Source organism: Hemitrygon akajei, unplaced genomic scaffold (assembly GCF_048418815.1).
Source record: "Hemitrygon akajei unplaced genomic scaffold, sHemAka1.3 Scf000046, whole genome shotgun sequence".
NCBI classification, from domain to species: Eukaryota; Metazoa; Chordata; class Chondrichthyes; order Myliobatiformes; family Dasyatidae; genus Hemitrygon; species Hemitrygon akajei.
In genome coordinates, this window is record NW_027331932.1 from 1788434 (window position 1) to 1808095 (window position 19662).

General features: G+C 50.0%; 1 long non-coding RNA gene across 2 annotated transcripts; it reads left to right on the plus strand.

The window, feature by feature from the left end:
• Positions 1-3638: 3638 nt before the first annotated feature.
• Positions 3639-10298, plus strand: LOC140720749 (uncharacterized). Of its 2 annotated transcripts, none has more exons than XR_012097247.1 (3): positions 3639-3754; positions 8400-8542; positions 10233-10298. It is a non-coding gene; the product is annotated as an uncharacterized lncRNA (long non-coding RNA). The 2 variants fall into 2 exon arrangements; XR_012097248.1 differs by lacking the exon at positions 3639-3754 and adding an exon at positions 5380-5444.
• Positions 10299-19662: the final 9364 nt, after the last annotated feature.

Here is a 19662-nt window from a genome sequence, read left to right on the forward strand (position 1 = left end):
TACACAGACACGTCCTGCAACGTAATACTTACACACTCCTCCCCACCTCCATTATCAACTTCCCCTCAAAAACACCTCCGATCTCCGTCACACAGGTCCTCCTCTGTGCACTTCCATGTCTCCATCACGCCCTGACTCCACTGCGCTCCTCCGCGTCTCCGTGACCAACTCCACACCCTAGATACCTCCACATCTTACAGTTCACACCTGTCCCCTTTCACTGGTTATCAGTGTCTCGGTTCTGAGTCAGTTCCATGTCTCCATCACGCCCTGACTCCACTGCGCTCCTCCGCGTCTCCGTGACCAACTCCATCCCCTAGATACCTCCACATCTTACAGTTCACACCTGTCCGCTTCCACAGGTTATCAGTGTCTCGGTTCTGAGTCAGTTCCATGTCTCCATAAGGCCCTAAATCCACTGCGCTCCTCCGCGTCTCCGTGACCAACTCCACACCCTAGATACCTCCACAACTTACAGTTCACACCTGTCCCCTTCCACTGGTTATCAGTGTCTCGGTTCTGAGTCAGTTCTGTGGCTCTATTGATCCCAGGGATGGGAGCTTCACAAATCATCTGAATCTAAAAGCGTGATATGAGAAGGTGTGGATGGAGCTTCCCTTTATGGCTGAACCCTGGCAATGCGTGATGCGACTGTGTGGAGGGAGTTTCACTCGATGTCTTACTCCCGTTATGTGCGATGAGATAGTAGGCAGCTTCATTTCTTCTCTGACTCCGGGAGTGTGCTTTCGGAAGGGGAAGAGTGGGCTGCACTCTGTTTCTGACCCCGAGAGTGAGTGATAGGACAATTTAGAAGAAGCTGCACTCCATGCCTGATCAGGGAATTGTGTGGTGGATCGTTGTGGAGGGAGCATCTCTCGGTGTCTGACTCCGGGAGGGTAGATAGGATTGTATGGAGTAACCCTCTGTATTTGAGTCAGTCAGACACATGGTTTTGGCGTCTCCAAGCAGTGATCAGGAGCCAGGTAAATGTCACTCACACGGGTGGACGAGTGCACATTAAAAAAACAGCGATTCGCGTTAAGACCACCTAGGAAAGTCTCACCCGTCAGGTCTCTGGCGCTGAGCATGGTTTTGTGAATCAGAATGGAAGCAGGGTGGGGACGATGAGGCGATCCGTAGTGAAAGTGGCTTCGGATATTTGTTTTTTTGGGTTTCTTTCCAAGAAAGGTGAAACCGGTACAGAAGAGACGGGTTCAATCGAATAGAAGTTGCATTGCAATTCAAAAATGCATGAATGCCCATGAATACAGCCAAGCGAGTCTGCGTTACTGAAGGACAAAGGTGCCAAACATAAAAGCAAAGGTCACACACGGCACAAAGCACAGTTAACATGTAGAAGATCGAAAGACAGCAAGTGGATGTAGAATATCATTAAAATACATTCATGCGATAATTATGTATTTCATATATTATTTCCTATGTACCTCAGGCTGAGGGGAGAGTTGATACAGGTCTCTATCATGACGAGAGACAGAGACAGACCAGGCAACTGGGGCATTTCTCTCCCAGAGAGAAATCTGTAATATCACGGAGTGGAAGGGGAGAGGGAGCATCTTTTCAGAAGAGGTGCAGAGCAAAGTTTTGTTTACACAGGGAGCGTCAGTGACTGGAATGTGCTTCCAGGTGTGATGGTGGAGGCAAATAGATAAATGCGTTTAATTGGCTCACTGACAAACACGTGGATGTGCAGGTTTTGGAGGGAGATGAGCATTGTGTAGGCAAGAACAAATTAGGTGTGAAGTATAACTGGTATAGCAAATATTTCCGGCCGAATGGTCTGTTCTGTTCTGTGATTTACGCTCACTGCTCTGCATGAGCAAAAGAGAGTGAACTGAACTCAGACGGTGGGAGGAGCAGGGGAGGGGAAGATCAGGGAATATGACGATGCATTGACAAAGACAAGGAACGATGTTTCCACAGACGGTATGGGCAGTGAACGACCCACAAGGAGAGACCGATCAGACCCAAGCATATGGCTGATCTGCGTCTTAACAGCGACCCTCTTTATCACGGGTATCTGCTGGAGGATTCACGGTGAGTTTCACTCCGGTCGCAACGACCAAACCGCAGAGAATAAAAATGGCCACTGTAACAGCGACACATTCCCAACATTTCCCGGAAGCAGCCTTCACGGTGATATCAACACACCCCTCACTGTGGTACTGACGGGTCTCTCAGCATGACCACGACTCACCCCTCACCGTGACACCGACACAACCCCCACCAACACATCCCTCACTGTGGTACTGACGGGTCTCTCAGTATGACCACGACTCACCCTTCACCGTGACACCGACACAACCACCACCAACACACACCTCACTGTGGTACTGACGACTCTCTCAGAATGACCACGACTCACCCTTCACCGTGACACCGACACAACCCCCACCAACACACACCTCACTGTGGTACTGACGACTCTCTCAGAATGACCACGACTCACCCCTCACCGTGACACCGACACAACCACCACCAACACACACCTCACTGTGGTACTGACGAGTCTCTCAGAATGACCACGTCTCACCCCTCACCGTGACACCGTCACAACCCGCACCAACACACGCCTCACTGTGGTACTGACGGGTCTCTCTACATGACCACGACTCACCCCTCACCGTGACACCGACACAACCCGCACCAACACATCCCTCACTGTGATACTGACGGGTCTCTCAGCATGACCACGTCTAACCCCTCACCGTGACACCGACACAACCCCCACCAACACACACCTCACTGTGGTACTGACGGGTCTCTCAGAATGACCAGGAAACACAGCTCACCGTGACACCGACACAACCCCCACCAACACACCGCTCACTGTGGGACTGACGGGCCTCTCAGAATGACTACGACTCAGCCCTCACCGTGACACCGACACAACCCCCACCAACACACACCTCACTGTGGGACTGACGGGCCTCTCAGAATGACTACGACTCAGCCCTCACCGTGACACCGACAGAACCCCCACCAACACATCATTCAGCATGATACCGACATATCCCTCAACCTGATGCCAACACACAACCTAACGTAATAACGATTCAACGTAACGCTGACACGCCTCTCGACGTGGTGTCGAAGCGTCCCTCACTGTGACGCAGACACGCTCATCACTTTGAAACCGACTCATCTCTTCTCATGACAGCAAAAACCACTCCACCGAAACACCGATATAACCCTCACCGTCACAAAGACACATCACTCACCGTGACATCGACATTTTTCCTAATGTAACACCGATTCAGCAAACACTATGACACAGTCGCGTCTCTCACAGCAGCATCGTGAAACCTCGCACGGTGACCTCGACATATCTCTCACCGTGACATAGAGATACACTGCGATGTGACCCGTTACACCTCTCACATGGACCCAGAAACACCTATCACAAGGTAGTGTGACGCTGACTCACGTGTCACTGCTAACGCTAAACATCCTTCACCATCTCTCTCAGTATCACAGATTCGTCAGTCAGTGATCACCTCCGACCGAAACTGCAATGAGTTAAACTCAACCCTTCAATTCAAGATATCGGAGAACTCCCACCTGGATCTCTCCCGGAGAACCTGTCTCAAGAATCTCTCTGCGCTCAACTCTAATCTATCCGATTTTAAACGAATGAACAGCGATCTCCGTCACCAGTTCAGGGAGATGGAAACGAAGTATAGATCTGTCAACGAAACCAAGGCTCAAATCTGTGAATTGTTGACCAGCAGAAGAGGTGAGCCATCATCCCCTCTTTCACCCGCTCCTCATCACAGGGCAGGTATGGAGAGAGGAAGCGTCGCTCTGTGCTTGACATCGGGAGTGTGTGAAAAGATGGCATGGATGGAGATTCACTCTGTGCTTAACCCGGTGAGTCTGTGATGGGGCTGCATGGTGGTAGTTTCACACTATCACTGGATCCAGTACAGTGTGATGGGACGTGTGGAGGTGGAGCATTTTTCCTAATGTCACACCAATTCACCAAACTCTTTGACACCGACGATTCTCTCACTGTAACACCGTCAAACCTCACACTGTGACCCCGACATATCTCTCACTGTGACATAGAGATACACGGCGATGTGACCCGTACACCTCCCACATGGACCAAGAAACACCTATCACAATGACAGCTACACGTCTCTCTCTGAAGCACCGATTCGCTGTGACAGGGAATCAACTATCACCGCGATAGTGACGCAACCCCCATCGTGAGACCAACAGAAAACTCGCTGGTAACCAAATATATTGTCCCAGACACGTAGCTCACGGTGGTGCCGACGCCCCTCACTGTGCCACCGCACCCTTCACCGTGACACTGACACACCACTCTCCGTGACCCGCTCAACAGCTTGACGCTGACGCTGACGCACTATGAAGGCCAAACATCCTTCACCATCTCAGATCACCTCTGACCGAAACTAGAAACTCCTTTGGGAAGAAAATCAGGAGATGAACAGGAACAAACACCAACGTCGACTGTCAGTCCATGAGTTGAACTCAACTTTAAATTAACTTTGAGGCAATTGCCCACACCTCACCCTGACATAGGCAAAACCCTTACCGTGATACCGACTCATAAATTCCCAATGACACTGCTTTAGTCCTCTCCATCACACGGACACACACCTCAACGTGACAATCGGATACACACCGTGGTCATGACATGCCTCTCACGGTGACCCAGACACACTCCTCTCAATGAGACCAGCACCCACACATTACACCGATACTCAACACGCCGTGACACTGCCAGACCCCTCACTCTAACATTTCCCTCACTCTGACGTTTTCCTCGCCTTATCATCGACATACACTTCATTGTGACCCGGTACACCTCTCGCATGGACACAGAAACTCCTATCACAGTGACACAGACAGGTCCCTCACAGCAACTCGGACATGCTCCGCGCCGAGAGAGGGAATCGATTATCACCAAGATACTGACACAGACCCACTGTAACAACAAAACAACCTTCACCAGGACAGTGATTAGCCCTCAGATGGCGCCGACGCCTCTCACTTTGCCACCAGCACATCCTTCACTGTGACACCCTTCCCCGTGACACTGATACCACACTCTCTGTGACCCGTTCCGCAGTGTGACGCTGAGTACCGTATCACTCTAAATTCTAAACATTCTTCACCATCTCTCTCAGTATCACAGATTCGTCAGTCAGAGATCACCACCGACCGAAACTGCAATGAGTTAAACTCAACTCTTCAATCCAAGATATCGGAAATTTCCCACCTGGATCTCTCCCAGACAATCTGTCTCAAGAACCTTTCTGCGCTCAACTCTAATCTGTCCGATCTTAAACGAATGCACAGCGATCTCCGTCACCAGTTCACGGAGATGGAAACGAAGTACAGATCTGTCAACGAAACCAAGGCTCAAATCTGTGAATTGTTGATCAGCAGAAGAGGTGAGGCACCATCTCCCTCTTTCACCCGCTCCTCATCACCGGGCAGGCATGGAGAGAGGAAACGTCACTCTGTCCTTGACATCGGGAGTGAGTGAAAGATAGTATGGAAGGTTATTCACTCTGTGTTTGACCCGGTGAGTGCGCGATGGGGCTAGGTGGAGGAAGTTTCACTCTGTCACTGAATCCACGAGAGTGTGATGGCACGCTCTGGAGGTGGATCCACTCTGTGTCTGACCACGGGAATGTGAGACGTAACATTACAGCTTTACGCTATGTCTCACACTGGGAGTGTCTGATGGGAAAGTATGGATCCATCTTCACTCTGTGTCTGACAGCGGGATTGTGTGATGGGACACTGCCCAGAGAGATTCACCCCATGTCTGACCCCTGAAGTGTGTTATGGCAACGTGGAGAGAGAGCTTCACTCTGAATCTGGGAGTGCGTGACGAAACAGTGCAGAGGGGGCCTCACTCTGTGTCTGAATCCGAGAGTGAGTAATGGGACGATGTAAAGGGAACTTCACTGTGTGTGTTACCCAGGGAGTGTGTGAGGAGCGATGCGGAGGGAGACTCACTCTGTATCCGATCCCAGGAGTGTGTGATGAGACGGTTTGAAAAGAGTAGCACGGACAATATGACCCCGGAAGAGTGTGACGGGACGGTGTGCAGGAATTTTAACTACAGGTCTGAACGCTGGAGTGTGTGATGAAGCCCTGGAGAGAGAGATCCACTCTGTGTCTGACCCAGGCAGTGCGTGACGAGGCTTATTAGAGGGAGAAAAACTATGTGTCTCACTCCGGGAGTGTGTGATGGGACAGTGGGGACGGGAGCTTCACCCCACTTCTGACACCTGAAGCGTATAAAATGGGTATGCAGGGAGCTTCTCTCCACGTCAGACGCCTGAAGTGTGTGATGGGTCCGTGGAGAGAGAAATTCAGTCTGCGTCTGACGGTGTTAATGTGTGATCAGAAGGTGTGTTTGGAGCTTAAATCTGTGTCTCACCCCGTCTGTGTATGATGGGACTCTGTGTTTGACACAGTTACCTGTGATGAGAAGCTACTGCGGGATGGGAGGGTGGGTGAGTGCCTTTGGTGGGGGCGGGGGGCGTTATGTGTTTGTCTGACACCGGGAACGGTGACGCGTGCCTGGATGGTGTTCCGCTCTGTGTCAGATAACTCCGTGAGAGGACGGTGCGGAGGGAACGTCTCTCGTTTTTTAACCCTTGTGTTGTGTGATGTCACCGGCTAGAAGGAGCATCAAACTGTGCCTGACAACGGGTGTGTGCTGCGGGATGAAGCAGATAGTGATTCATTTTCGATCTGATCACGGACGGGTGTATTGGGGTAGGGTGGAGGGAGTTGCATTCTGTGTTTGTCCGCAGGGCCCTGTGATGGGAAAGTGTGCAATGAACTTCACTTCATGTTTGACCCAAGGACTGTGCGATAAAGTGGGTTAGGGTTAGTGTCGTGTGTGATGGGACAGTGTGGAAGGATCATCACTTTGTGTTTGACATCGGGAGAGTATGACATGGCGTGAGACAAGAGCTTCATACTTCGTTTGTCCCCGAGAGTGTGTGACGGAACATTCTGGGTTGAGTCTGACCCGTTAGGAAGTGTGTGATTGAATGGCCTGCAGGAACTGTCACTCTATAAATGACACAGGAATCCTGTGATGGGACGGTGCCGAGGTAGTCTCATTGCATGTCTGATCTCGGGAATGTGTGATGGGACGGTGTGGAGAGAGATTCACTCAGTGTCTGATCCCGCGAGAGTGTGATGAGACGGTGCGGACGGTGCACACTGTTTTTGAACCTGCGCGTGTGTCCTGAGAGGGTGAGAAAGACCTTCACTCCATGTCTTTCTCCGGGTGTCAGTAATCGGACGGTGATGAAGGAGCTACACTGTCTCTGATCCCTCGAGTGTGCGACTAAACACTGTGGCAGTAGCTTAACTCTGTGTCCCACTCGGACAGCGTGTGATGGGACGGTGTGGAGGGATATTCGCTCTGTGTCTCAATCCGACAGTGTGTGATGGGACGGTGCGGAGGGAGTTTCACTCTGTATCTGACACCGGGTGTCTGTGATGGGACGGTGCGGAGGGAGTTTCACTCTGTATCTGACCCCGGGTGTCTGTGATGGGACGGTGTGGAGGGAGTTTCACTCTGTGTCTGACCCCGGGTGTCTGTGATGGGACGGTGTGGAGTGATATTCACTCTGTGTCTCACTCCGACAGTGTGTGATGGGACGGTGCGGAGGGAGTTTCACTCTGTATCTGACCCCGGGTGTCTGTGATGGGACGGTGTGGAGGGATATTCACTCTGTGTCTCACTCCGACAGTGTGTGATGGGACGGTACGGAGGGAGTTTCACTCTGTGTCTGACCCCGGGAGTGTGTGATGGGACGGTGTGGAGGGAGTTTCACTCTGTGTCTGACCCCGGGAGTGTGTGATGGGACGGTGTGGAGGGAGATTCACTCTGTGTCTGACCCTGGGTGTGTGCGATGGGACGGTGCGGAGGGAGATTCACTCTGTGTCTGACCCCGGGAGTGTGTGATGGGACGGTACGGAGGGAGTTTCACTCTGTGTCTGACCCCGGGAGTGTGTGATGGGACGGTGTGGAGGGAGTTTCACTCTGTGTCTGACCCCGGGAGTGTGTGATGGGACGGTGTGGAGGGAGATTCACTCTGTGTCTGACCCTGGGAGTGTGCGATGGGACGGTGCGGAGGGAGATTCACTCTGTGTCTGACCCCGGGAGTGTGTGATGGGACGGTACGGAGGGAGTTTCACTCTGTATCTGACCCCGGGTGTCTGTGATGGGAAGGAGTGAAAGCAGCAACGCCAGCTGCCTCAATCCGGTATCGGTCGTTGAGGAGGGAAGTTGACTTTTTTTGATCCCAGTCGGTGCAATGGGAGTTATGGAGGGAAATACAGTTTGTTTGTTTTTTGTTACTGATTTGCAGAGCAGAAATGTCCTCCGAACTGGATCGAAAACGGGAATCGGTGTTATTTCGTATCTTCCTTGTATAAGCCTTATGATGTAGCGAGGGAACATTGTTCAAACTTTGATGCAAGGCTCCTCGAAATAAATTCAAGCGAGGAAGAGGTAAGTGTGTCCCGAAGTCTAACAAAGATGGAATAATTCCACACCGTCCCATCACACACACCCGGGGTCAGACACAGAGTGAATCTCCCTACACACCGTCCAATCACACACTCCTGGGGTTAGCCACGGAGTCAATCTCCCTCCACGCCGTCCCATCACACTCCCGGGTTCAGACACAAAGTGAATATCTCTCCACACCGTCCCATCACACACTCCCGGGGTTAGAGACACAGAGTGAATCTCCCTTAACACCGTCCCATCACACACTCCCGGGGTTAGACAAAGAGTGAATCCACCTCCACACTATCCCATCACACACACCCGGGGTCAGACGCAGAGTGAATCTCCCTACACACCGTCCAATCACACACTCCTGGGGTTAGCCACGGAGTCAATCTCCCTCCACCCCGTCCCATCACAATCCCGGGTTCAGACACAAAGTGAATACCTCTCCACACCGACCCATCACACACTCCCGGGGTCAGACACAGAATGAATCTCCCTTAACACCGTCCCATCACAAACTTCCGGGGTCAGAGACAGAGTGAATCTCCCTCCATACCGTCCCATCACACACTCCCGTGGACTGACACAGAGTGAATCTCCCTCCGCACCGTCCCATCACACACTCCCGGGGTCAGGCACAGAGTGAATCTCCCTCCACACCGTCCCATCACACATTCCCGGGGTCAGACACAAAGTGAATACCTCTCCACACCGTCCCATCACACACTCCCGTGGACTGACACAGAGTTAATCTCCCTCCGCACCGTCCCATCACACACTCCCGGGGTCAGGCACAGAGTGAATCTCCCTCCACACCGTCCCATCACACATTCCCGGGGTCAGACACAGAGTGAATCTCCCTCCACATCGTCCCATCACACACTCCCGGGGTCAGGCACAGAGTGAATCTCCCTCCACACCGTCCCATCACACATTCCCGGGGTCAGACACAGAGTGAATCTCCCTCCACATCGTCCCATCACACACTCCCGTGGTCAGACACAGAGTGAATCTCCCAACACACCGTCCCATCACACACTGGGTGATTTCATCTGTGTCTCTTCTCTTCACGTTTCCCGTGGTCAGACTTGGAGAGAGGCTAACTATAATCCTCAGGTACGATCTGTATGAGTTTGGCGCGGCGCGGCCAAACAGAGAAATCTTCTTTTGTGCGGATGTGTAGCCCGGTTACAAATCAATCCCACGAAATCAATCACGGTTACAAATCAATCCCATTTGCAAATGAACTACTGGGTATATGATTCTTCATTTGACTACAGGGTCAGTACAGAAAACAAAGGGAAATTGGATCCATTTTAACAAAACAGTCGAATGCGCTCCTTGGAGCTCACGGTTTTCCCGTCCGTCCGTTCCCCATCGATTTCACCCGGGCGTGGTCAGCTCCCGACCCCATTCCAAGTCCGCTCAGGCCTGCAGTCTACGATTTCCCCGTTCTGGCATCTTCTCTCTCCATCTTCTGCCGAACAAAAGCCCGCGAATCCCTCGCTCTCGGGCTCACAGGAAAGAAAACCCCTCCCATCAGGGGACGCCACATATTCCAAAGCCCCGGTTATCTCTCGTCATAACACAAACACACTGCTGCTACAGAGAAACCATTACATTAGCAGTGAAACATTTCCCAGGGCGTTACATGCACATTAATCGAAGGGACTTCATTTCACAGGATTTTGTTTCCATCTCTATCGTCACTCTATTCAGAACTTACTGGATTGGAAAATGTGGAGACGGGTGAGCTTTGGATGGTTATATCTCCGTGGTCTGGGACTGACACGAGGCTGTGGGCAGAGAGTAGGGGTGTGGAGTACGTTTGGAGACTGACAGAAGGCCGTGGGCAGAGAGTGGGACAGTGGGATTAGCTTGTTGATTGATGCAGGGTTGTCGGGGGAGTATGGGGTAGTGGGATTGATTTAGGAACTGACCCGCGGTATCAATGGATTAGTTCAGAGGCTGACTAGGGGCTGTGGGGAGAGCGCTGTATCATGGGATTAGTTCAGAGGCTGACTAGGGACTGTGTCGAGAGCGCGGTATCATGGGATTTGTTTAGAGGCTGACTAGGGACTGTGGGGAGAGCGTGATATCATGAGATCATTTCACAGGCTGACTAGGGGCTGTGGGAAGAGCACGGTATCATGGGAGTAATTTTAGAGGCTGACTAGGGGCTGTGGGGAGAGCGCGGTATCATGGGATTAGTTTAGAGGCTGACTAGGGGCTGTGGGGTGAGCGCGATATCATCAGATTAGTTTAGAGGCTGACTAGGGGCTGTAAGGAGAGCGCGGTATACTGAGATTAGTTCAGAGGCTGACTAGGGGCTGTGGGGAGAGCGCGGCATCTTGAGATTAGTTTAGAGGCTGACTAGGGGCTGTGGGGAGAGCACGGTATCATGGGATTAGTTTAGAGGCTGACTAGGGGCTGTGGGGAGAGCGCAGATTAGTGGGATTAGTTTGGCGACGGTCTCCGGTTGTTTGCTGGATCTGTTTTGCCTCTGGTGAAATTATCTACCTCTCATTGATAGGAATGTGGCCTCTGATCTTCTGTACAAGATGTTCTCTAAATGGCACACCTGCAGAGAGTGCAACTTGCACTCACAGGGTTACAGTTGTAACAGTGCATACAGATTCATCTGTGAGAAGTCGGCACATTTATACCCGGATATTCCTGAAGAGATCCAAGCTCTCTGTCAACAGCCTGTCGGGCCGATTTGAATCAAGTGACTGCACCCCACTTCTCCCCATTCAATCTACCGCACTGTTACTCCCACATCCTTTCATCCCCTAACACCCTCTCCTCCGCTGCTTCCTAGCCCAGACTCCTCCATCACTCGCAATCCCATTCTCTCCCGCTGCGATCCCTCTCCCCTCTCTGCCCCGCTCTCCCCGCTCCTCCCATTTACTCCCACTTTCCGCTCCTTTTCTCGTTTCCCCCATCTTCTCTCTAACATTCCTTTTCCACACCACCTCTTCCCCTCGGACCCCATTATCTGCCTCTCCTCTCTCCGTTCTCTCCACACACTCTCACCTCAATTCTGCGGACTCTGCCTCTCAATTCCCCAACCTAGGGGGAAAAGACACTGCACATTCACCCTATCTGTGCCTCTCCTGGCTTCTTGCCCACGCTCTAAGGAACTAAGTCCCATCCTTGCCTTCTCTCCATAATCCAGACCCTGTAGTCCCGGCATCATCCTCGTTAATCTCCCTCTGCACTCTTCCCACCTCAGTGGCATCTTTCCTACAGGAGGGAGACCAGAACTGAACACCGCCCTCCAAGTGAGGCCTCACCGACGTCGTGTACAGCTCCAACATGACCTCAGCACGCCGCAAAGATGTACAATTAACGTAAATTGGGAAAACTAATAAATACTGAAATTAAGGTGAATCCCGAGGGAGTGTTTAAGTGTTCAGGGAGCGTTCGCAATGTGATGGCGGAGGAGAAGCAACTGCATGTAAATTGTTGAGTTTTCAGGCGCCTGTACCCCCTCCCTGATGCTACCGATGAGCACAGGGCATTTCCCGGCTGGAGGGGGTCCTTGCTGATGGATGTGGGCTTCCCGAGGCATTCCTTCTTGAACATGTCCTCGATGGAGGGGAGGGTTGTGCCCGTGATGGGGTTGGCTGAGCCTGGAACCCTCTGCAGCATCTGGCGACCCTCTGCGTTGCAGCCTCCACACCAGGCGGCGATGCGACAAGTCAGAACGCTCTCCACAGTACATCCGGAGAAATTCGCGAGTCTTCAATGACAGACAACTATCCCTCAAACCCCTAACCTTGCAATCCCCTCTGTACCGAGAGAGATATGGATGGTGGAGAAGGGAAGGCCCGAGTAGAGTCTAGAATACACTCCGGCTTAGACTCGCAATAAACTAGTCTACAGTGCTGGAATCCAAAAGGCAAGATCACCAACAGTCGTACTGGAAATGGATCTCTTACGGTTGAGCACTGAGTGCTCGGCGCGATGCCTTCACCGATAGACATTCCATGAAGCAGTGCTGACAGGCAATAATTGGCAGTCTGAGTCTCAAATCGAAGGTGACAGCTAACCACTCTCCCGGGAATGGGAGTGCCGAAACGTGGTTGCCTGCCTCTGTCCAGTCGGGAACTTGGCACCTTCTTCGTGTTTGAATGACTATTCATTATCTCTACTCAGGTGGATTCACCATTCTTCTCCTTCGATCTTATATCGACTCCCACTATCGCCCTGACCTCATCCTCAATTCAGAGCGCTAGCCCACCTCCTTTACATTCCGGCTAATTGTTTCTTATTAACTGATATCCTTGGATATTGAATTCCCAATTCTCTCCACCTTGCAACCAGTTCTCGAAAATGGCCACTAAATCATCCCCCTTTGTACTGATTTGTGCCACAGGTTCACCGACCTTATTTGGAAAACTACGGGCATTCAGATAACGTGCTTTCACACCCATTGTGTATTTAGAATCATGTCATGTTTCTCTCTTTACACTTGAATTTTCTTCGATTCACTAAACTCCGCTCTTACTTTTGTCTTTTGATTTTACTTTAACTTCCTCCACACTTATCACTTTTACTTTATCTAAACTCCGCCAATCTGTTGAACACACCCCCTCGATCTGCGACTCGGTGGGGTCCAGGTCCCATCAGGGTTCAGGTGTTGCCCTTCCCATTGGAACATCTCCCTCCTTCCCCAATACTGATGCCAATTTCCCATGAATTCAAACTCACTTCTCCCACACTAATCCTTGAGCCACGCATTTAACTCTCTAGACTTCTTTACCTTAAGCCAATTTCACATGGCTGAGGCAGTAACCAGGAGAGTACCTCCTTTTTGGTTCGGGGTATTTAAGTCCATAGCTGCTTAATTCCCTCAGCAGAATCTTTTACCTGGGTCTACCGATGTATTGCATGTACACAGTGACTTGGTTTCCGCCGCCGCCTGCTGCAAGGAATTCCTCCAATCACCCCTGATGGCAGAAGAAATCCCTCCGAACCTACCTTCTAAATTATCATCCCTGCATGCTGAGGCTGTCCCCGCAGGCCTTAGTCTCCCCCGCCATCTCTCTCTCCATTCACTCTATCGAGGACTTTCAACATTTGATAGGTTTCAATGACGTCATCACTCATTCATCAGAATCCCAGAATGTACAGGCCCAGATTCATCGAACGCTCCTTAATCCCGGAATCATTTTCGCGAAACTCCTTTTCACCCTTCACAACGTCCACACATCCTTCCCTTCATAAGGGACCAAAATCTGCTCATAATACCCCAGATTATGCCTCCGAATAACGACTTAAAATTGAATGATTCTCTTTATTTTTCAGTCCTCTGGAAAGCAATGCCACCGTTGTATTTGCCTTCCTCACCACCGACTCCAACAATAAATTAACCTTGAGGAAATCAGCATATCCGCAGAGGCGTTCCCCGGTCCCACAGACTGTGGAGCTGCAATCCACGTAAAGGGTAATCTTTGCCCCCGAAACAGGTGCATCTGAGAAGTCGGGGCGAGATCTGGACTATTCCAAAGTGGACTGTTCTTTCAAAAGCGAGAGAGAGAGAGAGAGAGAGAGAGAGAGAGAGAGAGAGAGAGAGAGAGAGAGAGAGAGAGAGAGAGAGAGAGAGAGAGAGAGAGAGAGAGAGAGAGAGAGAGAGAGAGAGCGACCGAGAGAGATAGAACAGCTTGTGTACTAGTTCAGCAACAGGGATGAGAGAGAGAGTCTGTGAGTTGCTTTCGAAACTGAAAGACGGAGCTAAATGATGGACAGCTGGTGGTCTGCACTGCTGAGATATATACAAGCTCAGTTGACTTTTCAGTCAGACACAGAAGACACACAGGAGACACACAACTCCAGAGGCATGGGGGACTCTGGTGGGCTTGGTGTGCCCACAACAGGGGTGGGGATGTTTGCTCACACTGTGGACTAAGGAGTGACCGGTGGAACGCTATCTGTGTGTTCAACCCTGGCCTGGGTTGACAGCGTTACCGTGGAAGACCGGCATCCCCCTTCCTATCGTCACAAGTTAGTGACTTTTAAATTAGTGAAGGATCGGCACCGGCACTGGAACATAAATCCACACTCTATCCCCCTCTCTCCAACTCTACTCAAACCAATTTCCAGAACTGAACTGATTACTTACCATCCCACCGTCAGACTGTGTCAGCTAACCATCTGAGCTGGAGAAGCTTGGAAACTTTATCTACTCACCGATATACGCATATACTCTGCTAGTCTGCTTACCTTATCTTGTTTGATATTACCGTACTCACGTAGTTACTAATAAAATAGAGTTTATAACGGAAGACTCAGACTCCTGGTGTGTCCATTTCTGCTGGTTCTTTTTAACCCGTTATGGGATACGGAACACCCACGCATTCTGACCTGTTGCATCGGCGCCTAGCGCGGATGCTGCACCGCACGAGGGCGCCAGAGGCCAGAGAAGGGTGTGGACACCACCGGCTCCATCACGGGCACAACCCTCCCCAGCATCGAGGGCAGCGGTGAGAAGGCGGGATCCATCACTGAGGCCGATCACCCGGGAACGGGCGCCCTATTATTCATTTCCACCATCGGAGAAGAGGCACAGGAGCCTGCAAACTCAATGACCCAGGAACACCTGCTTCCCCTCCGCCAGCATATTTCTGAATGTATGAGTACCGGTTCGACGGTTTTGCAGCATTTATTATCTTTTTTCAATCCTGCATTAATTTTACATTCTTGCGACGTACCGGTCCTGCAAAGATACAAATCTCAGGGCGGATAAGTCACGGATAATGAGTCAGGTGGTAAACATGCGATACAGTCCTTTGATAGATAGATAGATAGATAGATAGATAGATAGATAGATAGATAGATAGATAGATAGATAGATAGATAGATAGATAGATAGATAGATAGATAGATAGATACTTTATTTCCAATGTCCCATACACTTGTTGTAGCAAAACTAATTACATACAATACTTAACTCAGTAAAAAAAATATGATATGCATCTAAATCACCGTCTCAGAAAGCATTAATAATAGGTTTTAAAAAGTTCTTAAGTCCTGGCGGTAGAATTGTAAAGCCTAATGGCATTGGGGAGTATTGACCTCTTCATCCTGTCTGAGGAGCATTGCATCGATAGTAACCTGTCACTGAAACTGCTTCTCTGTCTCTGGATGGTGCTATGTAGAGGATGTTCAGAGTTATCCATAATTGACCGTAGCCTACTCAGCGCCCTTCACTCAGCTACTCTCCAGTACTTTGCCCACGACAGAGCCCGCCTTCCTTACCAGCTTATTAAGACGTGAGGCGTCCCTCTTCTTAATGCTTCCTCCCCAACACGCCACCACAAAGAAGAGGGCGCTCTCCACAACTGACCTATAGAACATCTTCAGCATCTCACTACAGACATTGAATGACGCCAACCTTCTAAGGAAGTACATTCGACTCTGTGCCTTCCTGCACAAGGCATCTGTGTTGGCAGTCCAGTCAAGCTTCTCGTCTAACTGTACTCCCAGATACTTGTAGGTCTCAACCTGCTCCACACATTCTCCATTAATGAGCACTGGCTCCATATGGGGCCTAGATCTTCTAAAGTCCACCACCATCTCCTTGGTCTTGGTGATATTGAGACGCAGGTAGTTTGAGTTGCACCATATCACAAAGATGCTGGGAGAGGGAGGCAGGACAGTGTGGGGAGGAAAACTGGGGATGAAATAGAGGGAGATGACAGGGGTGGAGTTATGGAGACGAGTTTGGGGATTTGAGGGTAAACAGAGAGTGAGATGCCGAGTAAGAGTAAGAGAGAGGAGAATAGGGTAGAGGCGAGGAGCAGAGTGGATGGGTTTGTCGGAGTCTGGGAGAGCGCGGGAATTGGGGTAATGTCCTTGGATTTACGTCAGCTCCACGGGACCCCACGGGACAGAGACCCCGGATCTTCACAGGACTATACGGGCACAAAGATACAAACTTCTCACAGATGAAACGGTGCTCATCATTATTGCAACTTCGATACCAAGATTCACATTCACCGCATTCGACCTTTCCAGCGTTCACCTTGTAGATGACGTTCGAGGCCGCTTCCCTGTCAAGGAGGGATTCACTCACGCCTTCGCACTCTCCCCATTTCCTTCCATCTTCTTCCACCATTCCTTCCCGATCGCTCTCCTCAATCCCTCCCCATCTCTCGCTCCCTTCTTACCTCCCTTCTTATCTCCTGACCTCTCCCCCGCTCCCCAATTCTTCCCCTCCCCTGTCTCGTCCTATTTCCCCTCTCTCCCTCTCCCACACTCTCTACCTGCATTCTCACACTCCTTCTCACGCCCTCTCACCTCTTCCGCTTGCTCCCACTGCCCTTCAACCTCTCGGTTCTGTTCTCTCTCCCCTACTTTTGTGTTTGTCTCTCTCACACGCTCCCCTATACCTCACGCTATCTGCTCTCCATCGCCCTCTCTCTATACTCACCGCCCAGCTCTCTCTACTTCGCACTCGATCTCAAACACTTCCCTTCATCCTACCCCACTCCTCGTCCAACCCGCTCTCTACTTCTCCCTCCTACTCACTCTCACACTTCCTCCTATACTATATGCCCTCTGCATCCTTCTCCCTCATAATTGACTCTCCAAATAATTACCCCTTCTGCATCACGACACCACACTCTCAAGCTGCCGCTCACCTTCCCTTCCACAACTCGTCCCCTACCCTCAGACTCGCATTACCCCCAGCCACACGTTACCCCCACACAATCGATCTCACTTCCCTCTTTCCTCTAACCGTAAAACTTCCCTGACGAACGCCCCATTAACTTCTCACACACTCACCTTCCCCCTCACCCACCCTTGCCTCTCACGCGCGTCCTCACCATCACTCTTCCACACCCTCTCCCTCAACTTTCTCTTACACTCGTCCTTGCCTTCCCCCTCACTTTATATTAACTCTAATCCTCACCGTCAAACTCACTCTCACAATTACTCACCGTCTCCCTCACAGTCACTCTCACACACATTTTCCCATCCCCCATATTCACCCTCACCTTCCCTCACCAGAAACCTCAGCCTAACCAAACACTCAATCTCCCGCTTACCCTCACACCCGCTCCCACCCTTTCATCAGGAGCATTTAATAGGTAAATGCCAATTATAACTGGGAAAGCTGCGAGTTCCAAATGTTTTTTTTTTAATATTAAGGAATGTTGTTGTTCAGATGCAATGGTCTTACTGATTTAAAAGGAAAAGTGAAAAATATTTCAAAGCAACTGCAGACGATTGGAGTTTGATATAAATTAGACCCTGGGTACAAATGCTCGCTCCCGCAACAGAAATGATTAATTACATTATTAAAGCGACTTCGTTCACAACTGGATGTAAATGTTTTCTGGATCCTTGCTTTTATTTTTATTAGTTTGGAAAATACTGTGGACATTTCATTTGTCCATTTATCATTAACTCAACCTTCGAGTGGATCTCTAAGAAAACCGGCGCAAAGACTCGGAAGCCCCTTTGTACCTCCGAGCTTTGAATTTATACACCATTTAGAAATACTCTACTCCTTTATTCATTTTACCAAAGTGCATGCCCACTCACTTCCTCCCACTATATTTCATCAGCCACTTCTTTGCCCAATACCTTAATCAGTGTAAGCTCACCGCTTCCTCCAAACTATTGCCCCTCAAACTATCTTTGTATCCTCTGCAAACTTGGGCACAAATTTAAAAAAAAATCCCGTGTCAAAATAGTTTGCACATAGCAGGAATAGAAGCGGATCCATGTATTCCCCTGCTGAACACCACGAGTAACCGGCAGTCAATAAAATAGGCCGCCTTTATTTCGACTCTTTGTCCAATTTCTGACAGCCCGTCTGCTCTCCATGCCAGTATCTTCCTGTAATACCCCGGGCTTCTGTCTTGCTTAGGAACCTCCTCTACGGCATGTTGACGAAAATCTCCTGAAAATCAAAATTAAAAAGAAGATATTTCCTTTGTCAGTGCTGACTGCCGTTTCCTCAAGGAATTCCAATAGAATTATCAGAGAAAAGTTCCCCTTAAGGAAAATATACATTGACCCATTTTATCCTGCAGCTCTAAGGACCCCGAAACCTCATCCTTTAAAAATGCATCCCAAGATCTTCTCAAGATTTGAGATCGGACTGACCGGCCTATAAATTCCTTGAGGAAACCCCAAGAGTGGGGTGCAGTTTTCCAGTCACTCAGTGCCATTCCAGACTCCAGTGATTATTGGAAGTTCATTACTCTCGCCTCCGCAGTCTCCTCAGATCCCTCTTTCTGAACCATCGGTTTTACTCCACTTGGCCCACGGGAATTGCTCACATCCAGAGCTGTAAGCTTTCCAAAACTCTTCTCCTCAAGAATAATGGCTGCACTAACTTGTGGCCGCCTCCTCCCCCGCGACTCTCTCCAATTTCCAATAGATATCTATTAGAGCGAAGAGTGAATCAAATACCTTTTGATTTTATCCTCTATTACAAACTCTTCAGCGTCATTTTTCAAAGGTCCCACATCCACTCTTGTCTCTTTGAATCTTTAACTCTCTGAAAATTGTTTTGGGATTTATCTTTTTATCTTATGGCTTGTTTACTTTAATATTTCATTTCCCTCATTGTATTTTTAGGTGTCTTGTCTTAGCATTTTAAAGCTTCCCACTCCTTGAGTTTCCCGCCACGTCCATTGCTATTATTGTGTCCTTGCATTCACTGGTCATACATGGGAGCCTCGTTCTCCGTTTCGAACACTTCCTCTCCTGGAGGAATCTACCATGCGCCATCTGAACTGCTGGGCCACCATCCCTGCTACTGTCCCTTTCCTTGTCGCAGATCCTTTCGGATGCCTCTGAAAGTCTGGTTATTCTACAGTGATACCGACACATTTAATTTTGCTGATCCTCTGTCACCGCAGGGTGAAATTTGTACTATCAGATTATGACCATTGTCTCTTAGGGCTTCCTTTATTAAAATCAAATCTAGTTCACTACCCAACGCCCAGTCCCGAAGTGTCATTTCATTGTGGACTGACCCAGAATCTGCTCTAAAAAGCACCTTCATTCTGCATGTTCCGTCTGTAATTGTTCCCTACTTTTCCAGATGTTCAAGATCCCGCTGCAACCTTTGGCAGGCTTCCTTGTTGTCC